Source organism: Vigna unguiculata, chromosome 3, assembly GCF_004118075.2.
Source record: "Vigna unguiculata cultivar IT97K-499-35 chromosome 3, ASM411807v1, whole genome shotgun sequence".
Taxonomy (NCBI): domain Eukaryota; kingdom Viridiplantae; phylum Streptophyta; class Magnoliopsida; order Fabales; family Fabaceae; genus Vigna; species Vigna unguiculata.
The window spans coordinates 40,037,745-40,046,680 of NC_040281.1; the positions used below are offsets into that span (position 1 = coordinate 40,037,745).

General features: G+C 31.4%; 1 non-coding gene across 1 annotated transcript; it reads right to left on the bottom strand.

The window, feature by feature from the left end:
• Window positions 1-3,987: 3,987 nt before the first annotated feature.
• Window positions 3,988-4,061, bottom strand: TRNAV-AAC. Its single transcript has one exon. It is a non-coding gene; the product is annotated as a tRNA-Val (tRNA).
• Window positions 4,062-8,936: the final 4,875 nt, after the last annotated feature.

The window sequence follows — 8,936 nt, forward strand, 5'->3', positions numbered from 1 at the left end:
TAATTTTGGATTCTTATAAATTTCTCTAAATATAATACTATTGTCTATTTTAGTTTTAAAATATAAAATACATCATTTTAGTTTTAAAAAATACATCAAAAACATTCAAAAGGAAAAAGGGTTTTCAACTTCTATGAAACTATTAGAATATTAAAATGATAATAATTTTTTTAACTCAAATTAGTATAATAATTACAATAAATTACACTTATATACATATAGAACGAATTTTATTTTGTTAATTTGAATATAATATTTTTATTGTTTAGAATAAATGCAGAATATATTTCCTAAAAATTATTCAAAGAATAATTTGATTTGGTCATTACAGTGTACAAATCCTGAGTAGCTTGACCCATGCCACGACCATGATAATTGATAACCTAAAACAGATGCAAAGTGGGTGCATCATTTTCTTCAATACTGTGTTTCTTTCAACCTTTTTTTCCTTTTTCTTCTTAAAAGCCTTGTATTATCTGCTTTTTTTCACATGGAACTATTTGTTATACAATCTTTTTCATGTTAGATGAATAGAAGTAGCAGAAACTTGTGAGAGACACTCTCCATAAGTGTCATCAGAATCTGGTATTAGTTTCTATCTAAGTTAGAGGCTCTCATAAGAAATTATGTGTACTATAGGACCCATTATCTGCTTTTGAACTTAGGTCGGTGGTCCTAGATTGAGACACATACACTTCCTTAGATACCTTATTCTCGGTTAATTAATTTGGATAAAGAGGGGATTAAGAGCTTCAAATTAAACTATGTTTGAAATATAGATCAATGGAGGATAATATATATAATTTTAAGAAGACTTATAGGGTAGTGAATGTCAAACTCACATCATTATTCTTTCTTACATGATTGATGCTTCAGCAGCCTGAAATGGTTGAATTATACCAAAAATCCTTTAATTTTGGCATTGTTATATGTTACTTGTAGATCTTTCATAGTGGCTAGAGCATAGCTTCTACCTATAATATATAACTTTTCTTTTTCTTTTTCTTGGTAGATAAGATTGATAACTTACTAAAAGTAAAAGCAAAACTGTTTATCTGTTTCAACATCTATTTGTTTATATTACTAAGTTTATTTTATGTTCAAAATGTTATCTTGTTTCTTTTTTTAGATTATATCCTATAAAGCCTCAAATTTTATTTTATTTTTGTTAATAGAAGAAAAAACTTTAAATAAAATTCCTTTAAGGGTATTGTCGGAAGTTTTACATTAAGATAAATTTGTAATGTTAAATTATACTTAAAATTTACTTTTTAAAATAAGATGCGTGTGAGAAACTATTAATACGAAAAAAATAGAAAAAGAATTTAATTTTTGACAAGTAATTGTCACGAAGCTTGAAAGTGTTAATCCAACATTTTTTAGATGAAAAGGAAAGTAAGAAAGAAGAAATTCATGCCTATTAGCCAATGTAATAACTTGTAGGTGTTTATATTAAAAATCATATTAAAAACGATTTAAATTTTGATCTTGTCAATGTCACCTTCAATCTTTTCTTTCTTTGTTTTGTGGCATTGACACAGTGGACACATAGTTAATGACATAATGTTCATAAATCAATGAACTGACCCCATGCTCTCGAAATTTCAATGTATAAAGAAGAAAGGAAAAGGAAAGATACATGACAAAATAAACATAGAAAGATCCACAAAAACGGACAAATCGGTTTGTCCATGGTGACAACACTTTCCCTTAATTTCTCATTAATCCCATTAAATTAAATCCAAGCACTTTGCAATAATGCATCGTCCAAGTAATTAAATGGCTATATATGTTTTCTTCTTGCACCCTTCAAAACTTTAAATATGTAATCTAACAACCTTGATGGATAAGAAATTCAAAGGTACCAACCCTAAAATTTAAGCAAGTTTGTCCTTTTGAAGGAAAATGTGAGAACCAAAGTTTGCTCACTAATTCATCAACTTCTTAACTTCTCCCTTTGACTCTTATCTATTTAGTAACTGCTGGAGAAAATAAATCAAATAGTTTATACTTTTTTGATGGAAAATTCTACCTAACTTGAATGTGTATCTTCTCTACACATGAATAGCAAGCATGGTTTTGTTGTGTTAGTGGAAAATGGTTAACTACCCAACACTCTATGATTTTAATTGAGTTTTGTTTAGGTTCCTGCTGAGAGGACACCTGCAATAACACTATAAATCCATTTAGAAAAGAAAAGTTTGTGAAGAATAAATTCTGAGAACAAGTGTAGCGTTTGATATATCAAATCAAGAAAAAGTAGAAGGAAAGCATGGACCTTGTGTAGGGAGCAAAAATTGAGTGTGGAGTTGTATGTTACACCAGCAGACAGAGAAGCATGACAGAGTTCAGTGATGAAAAGAAAGTTATGGAGGTTAAGCTAGTGGTGAAATGTAGGCATGTGTCAATTAATGCACTTAACAAAATTTGAAAACAAAGACAGTGATGAAACAAGAGGAAAAGAATAGAGTTTTGACAGAGTGTGCATTATGCCAATATTGTGTGTGATTCATAGATCGTTTTGTTCTTTGAAGATGTCATCCTGCGTATGATATCAGGTTAAGTATCGTTTTAGTCCTTAGACATAAAATCAGAACATGTTTGAATTTTGATATATTTTGATTTCCAAACTTTAAAAATAAATAAGTATAATTTTTAAAAGTAAATAAATCTAATTAAACTTTACAAAATCAACTTATTTGTACTATATATATTTATAGGTGAATTTGTATTTTAGGGTCTTTTTGAATTAAATTTTGTAAAAATAGGTTCGTGAAATTTTGTTCTAAAAACAGGTGAAATCGTTCTCCACCCTGTCGGATTCTATTTTTTTTTTTCAGAAAAGTGAAACTGTCACCATGGAAGCCGTTTTCTATGAAATGAAAAAGTGAAGTCGTCCTCGTAAATGACGACTTCACTTTTTTCTTTTCTTTTTTAGATTCTCAGTTCTAATTTATTATAATTAAATTATAAACTTCACTTTTCTTTTCTGTCAGTTATAATTTATTATAAAGATTTCTATCATCTCTCATCATTTCCGTAATCTACAATTTTTTAAAACACATCCCTTTCACCATTGTAAAGTGAAGTCGTTACTTGAGATGATGACTTCACTTTTTCACTTTTTTTCACTTCACATAAACCGGTTTTTGTGGTGATGACTTCACTTTTTTGAAAAAATAAAATAGAAACAGGTAGGGTGGAGGACGACTTCACCTATAATGTCGTCGTCCACCCTGACGACTTAACCCTGTTTTAAAAAAAAAATTCAACGAACCTATTTTTACAAATTCCCGTTCAGAAAGACCCTGGAATACAAAATTGCCATATTTATACAATGTAAAATTATTTTATTTCTTGTGGACGTAGAATATTTGGTTTGTGAGTTGAATCGAATAACCTAAAATGAGGAGTTGTAAGGGAAAATACGAGTGTATCCTAGTATTTTGCCAAAAGTGTGATCTTGAAATGGCATTGTAGAAGAAATGAAGTGTACTGCAGAATGGCATGTGCAAGGGCCAAGTTTTAATGTGGTGAGTGAGACATGTGAGAAGGTAGAGGTATAGATGGTGGGTATTGGCAGTGAGAGAAATGTTGAAATCAATGTGCACATGATTTGTAGGTTGATTAGTGGGAGTGTGGAATGATTGTGCTGGCATCAGTGAAACAATTGTTGGTGGTTTGTAGTTGTTCCAGCTGCAAAAGGTTGAGGTTGAGGGTGCTTCTTCTACTGTTTCTGGTTTGGGGTTAGGTTGGTGCAATACTACATTTGACAAGCCCGTGATGCAGATCAGAGGGAGTGGAACATGCTGATCCAGTCCACTTTTGGAATGCTGTAATGGGCTCGTTCGGACAAACCCCTACTTCAAAATTAAATGCTAATTTTCTCCTCATTTCTTCATCTTCAATTTCAAACATCATCATCAATATATTTGAAAATTAAATTAATTGAGATAAAAAACAAAAATCAGAAAAATATTAAACAAATGGCGTCGCCCGGACTTGAACCGGAGACCTTCAGTGTGTTAGACTGACGTGATAACCAACTACACCACGACACCTTAATGTTAAAGGCTTCACACTTTTAGGTCTAAATCATACAGTAAAACAATGTTTTTAAAACATCAGCTAAAATGAAAAATATTTATTATAACATTAAAATTTTATAAAAGAGCATTAACATTTTCTATTTGTTTTTAAATAAATAAAAAGTTAGTAAGGCACCGTAGGTATATGAACAAGTCTTACTTGTATTGTATTCTATACGTATTTGTAAATACACGTCAAATGTAAATAGAAATATAAGTAAAAAAAATTAATCTACCTCTGAAACTTTTATTTATGTAAAACGTTAAGTATTCGTTTAATAAATAATATAATATCTTAGTGGTGATTAGTAAATATCTCATATTGTTTTATTTTATCAATTTCGTTCTTGTTATCTAAAATTTGTTCAAAAGAAAATATCAATTTAGAAAAATTATAATTTTTCTTATAAATATGTCCTCTCTAGACTAAATATGACCTATTTCTTCTTTGATGATTAAGTAGTAATTTGTTTAAAACTATCCGTAATAGGGATGAAAAAAATATAATCTTGTAGTAAAATTTGTTAGAGATAATTCATATTTGTGAGTAATGACTACCACTTTTGTGTACGTGTATTCTAATATTCAAATCACGAATACTTTTTACTTACCATCTACTCATTTTTAGTAAAATTTATTTAAATGAAAACAAAAGTGATTAAAATAATGTTATTAGTGAGATAGATTTTAATCATTAAATAATTGTTTAGAATTTGATTTTATATATTTTTTATTTTTATTTTATGAATATAAGATTTAATTTAGTTTTAAAATGATTAATTTTTAAAATAATTATACTTTATGGTACAACTTCAAAATTAAATGCTATTTTGCATATGTTTGTTGCATCAGAAAATCCAACATGTATGAGAATTTGGATTTTTTTTTCTATTTTACTGTTGGTGACATATATATATATATATATATATATATATATATATATATATATATATAAAATTTTAATGTTTTAAAATATATTAAAAATTTTAGTATATAAATATTAACATATTTTAAAGAAATAGTAAAGTGACAATAAACAAAATTACAGAGAACCTTGTAACTGAAAAATGAAAAAAAAAAAATATTGTAATTTAAAAAGAGGAAAACACAAAATCTTATGACTAAAACTCTAACATCCCGACTAAATATTATAAATTTTTAATAAAATAAAATAGAGATATAAAAAGAACATCATTTATTGTGTCTCAATCTCTAAAACACGAGGAATTTAAAACATTTATTACATCAGCAAATAATCCAAAATTCATAAATTATAAACTCAAAATAAATATAAAAACATCACATAAGTGTTTACAAATTTATTCCAAAACCATAAAACATCAAAACTCTGACAAAACTCTCTCCCAATCTAGCCCCGTTCTGGTGTTATGCCTTACCAGATCCACTTGCAACATCATCTATTCCAGTGTACCACATACACGATCATCGTCAAACACAAGTAGATAGGGTGACCTAACGTTATATAAAACATATGCAATTCATATATATTAAGACATTTACATCAAAGGAACATTATCCTTTGATTCTATATCACATGGCCACCACCATGTTACTCATGTTCTATGTCTTCTGATGAATACCTCGAGATGTCTTGCCGCCACACCTACCAGCCACAACTGGTAGAGCACGTGCGGGAAACCATGGTACGGACCACACTCCGTAACGCCAGGTGGAGTTCTCAATACGAATATCATTTGTAACGTCCCAAGACTACCAAACTCGTTGGTCTCATACCAAGGAGGGCAATTTATCTAAACCCGCCGTACGAGCCACAACTCGCACACTCACACCGACAACACTCGCCAACCCAAGCCATAACTCAATAGTTCCTCGTATTCATCTGTCATCCTGAGCCACACAACTCAAGAGATATCATTTCGAGCCACAACTCAAGGAATGCCACGTGCTTAACCCCTATCCTGAGCCACAACTCAAGGGATACGTTCCGAGTAGAGATGACAAATAAACTCGTCCCCGTGGGTATTGCCTGAACCCGTCCCCATTTTGTCGGGGAATCTCCGCATTGACTAGGTATGGGTATAGGGAATCCCCGACTTTTTCAATTGGGTATGGGGATGGGTATGGGGATGTACATATCCCCGCCATAACCCATTCTCGTCCTATCTCCATCCCCATTTAAATTATTAAAATATTCACAATTAATTAAATAACTCATATATATATATATATATATATATACATTTTATTTTTTATTTCTTCTAATTATTTGGTTGTCATGAAACTCATTCGCATCTCCAATATATTTTTCATCTTATCATAACTTTTATGTAATTATGTTAAAATGATGTATGTCAATTAAAAATTTTATGTCTCACATTTGAATATTTCTATTATTTTTTAATATTTTTATTTATTATATATTTTCCTTTCACATCAGAATGTTTAGTAATTTCAATTTAAGTGTTTAATAACATAAACCTTTCATTTACTAGGTAATATAAAAAAAATTATTTACTTATTATTATTCATTTTTGTTTCATTTGAAGAAATGCTTTGTTTCGCTAAAACAATTTTCGTTATTTCTCAACTATTGAGTATATATGTTGATATTTGAAAAGTTTTCTTAGATTTCTTTGTACGATTTATTTCAATAGTCTCTCAAATTGTTTATAAGACACACATTTGTTAATTTTTTAATATTTTTATTTGTTGTTTATTTTCATCACGTAGAATACTATTTCGATATATTTTATCTAATTATTTTTTATTTTCTAACTCATTATCAATCATACTGTAATTTTTCCACTATAATTGTATAAATAACTTTTATTTACTACAATATAAAAAATTAATGTAATTGTCATGAATATTTTTTTATCACCATCCAACATATATTGGAGTTCAAAAGATAGAAGATCTATGTCAAAATTTTATTATTATGTTTATTATTTGTTCTTTGGGTCATTTTGATCAAGTGATGTATTATAACTTTTATTAATGTATAAAAAAGAGATTCATTAGAATTAAAAAAATTGAAATAAACAAAAATTTAAAATATATTTTAATTTGAATATATGATAATATTATGTTTTCTTAACCATAATTTTTTATTATTTTATAAAATTAATTAAAATTAATATTGAAATAGTAAGAAAACGGGTACGGTTATGGGTACGAGATTATACCCGTTACCCGGTGGGGATGGGGATGGGACAAAAGTTTGATAACCATTGGATTTAGGTATGGGGATGGGATGAATTTTTTCTACAGGGATGGGTATGGGATAGCGAAACCCGTCCTCGCCCCGCCACGTTGCCATCCCTAGTTTCGAGCCACAACTCAAGGAACACCAGCAAGTCGACCTTCGAGATATAACCAAAGCCTTGTAAACCACGCACATCCAAAACAAGGAAAACATAATTATTGCCTCTACAATATCGCTTGGCGCTGCTCCTGAGCCGCCAGGCGAAACACGCTTCTAGACCGCCTGGCGGGGAACACGTACCACCAGGCGCCAAGCGCCTCTGATGCCTTTGTCATGCAGATATCGCCTGGCGGGACAATACTCATCCCCAGGCGCCTCACGTCACAAAGCCGTCATGAAAATGTAACTATTGCCTGGCAGTCCAATCCTTGTTGCCAAGCGCTACACCAGTACCCGAGGTTGCTGGTTTTTCACACTTCTTAATGTTGTTTAAGGCACTAACACATTCCAATTACTACCCAAGTTACAATCTGCATTACCAGGTGTTTTTAGCCCCTTACCAGTTCATCCTACTTAATTTACATACCTAAGTTCGCTAGTATATAGATTTAAGCATGTGAACTCATGTTGTTCAGCGTCATTAACTTATGGCAAAACTAGGTACTTTCAATGAGATTCGTTATCATTTTGTCATAGCCCTTCCTAGTCCAGTTTCTTTCGTGCCTATAGGTATAACTTTGTGTGACTCCTTTAACTACTGCAGTAATTCATTTTTTCAATCGTATTCAAGCCAAATAATACTCAACAACCCATCCACTTCTTTTACCAACATATTCACTCTCCATGCATAATTCCCACCATGACACACCCCTATTATAGTCCTCTCATTTCATTTACTTTACTTATAAACTACTGTACCTACTCATGGAAGCCCAACCCTGCGAACCTCCACCCATAGAAAACTCCATTGTTGTCACTGTTGCGGTGTCGCCTAGCGGAAGCCTAGGAGCCGCCAAGCGGTGCATTACTTTCTGGAAAATTTCCAGAAATGGTATTGCACCTATACGAACCCCAAAAATCCCCATCACACAGATTTGACCAATTCATCGAATCTTAACACACTTATATGTACTCAAGTGGTAAAATAACATATAACAATTCATTCTCAGTCCAATTCAAGCTTCAATTGATTCCTAACCCACGAATTCCCAAATTTTCAAACCCTAGAACAAGAGTATGCCACAATCCTCCAATTGTCCCTTATCACCTCATGAATTTCACAATTTTTCACTTCCATTTGATCAATTAATGATTTAAACACCCTTTCCACCAATCAAAAATAGCCCAGAACTCAGCAAACCCCAAAATTGAGCCACATCTACTCATGTCGCCTGGCGGGTGTTCATCACCGCCAGGCCCTTCAAACAAAACCTAGCAACCTGGGTTGCAGGCACGCGTCGCCTGGCAGCCAGGGCCACACCGCCAGTTGGTTCCTCTTCAGGAACCTAGAAACAACACGATAGGGATGAGTCACTTGGCAGCAGTTTATCACCCGCCAGGCGATTTCTGAAAAATTTCCAGAATCACAAATTTTATACAGTTTAGACAAAGTATATGCACCCAATAATCATATATTTCATATAGTTAAACAATAAGAATTA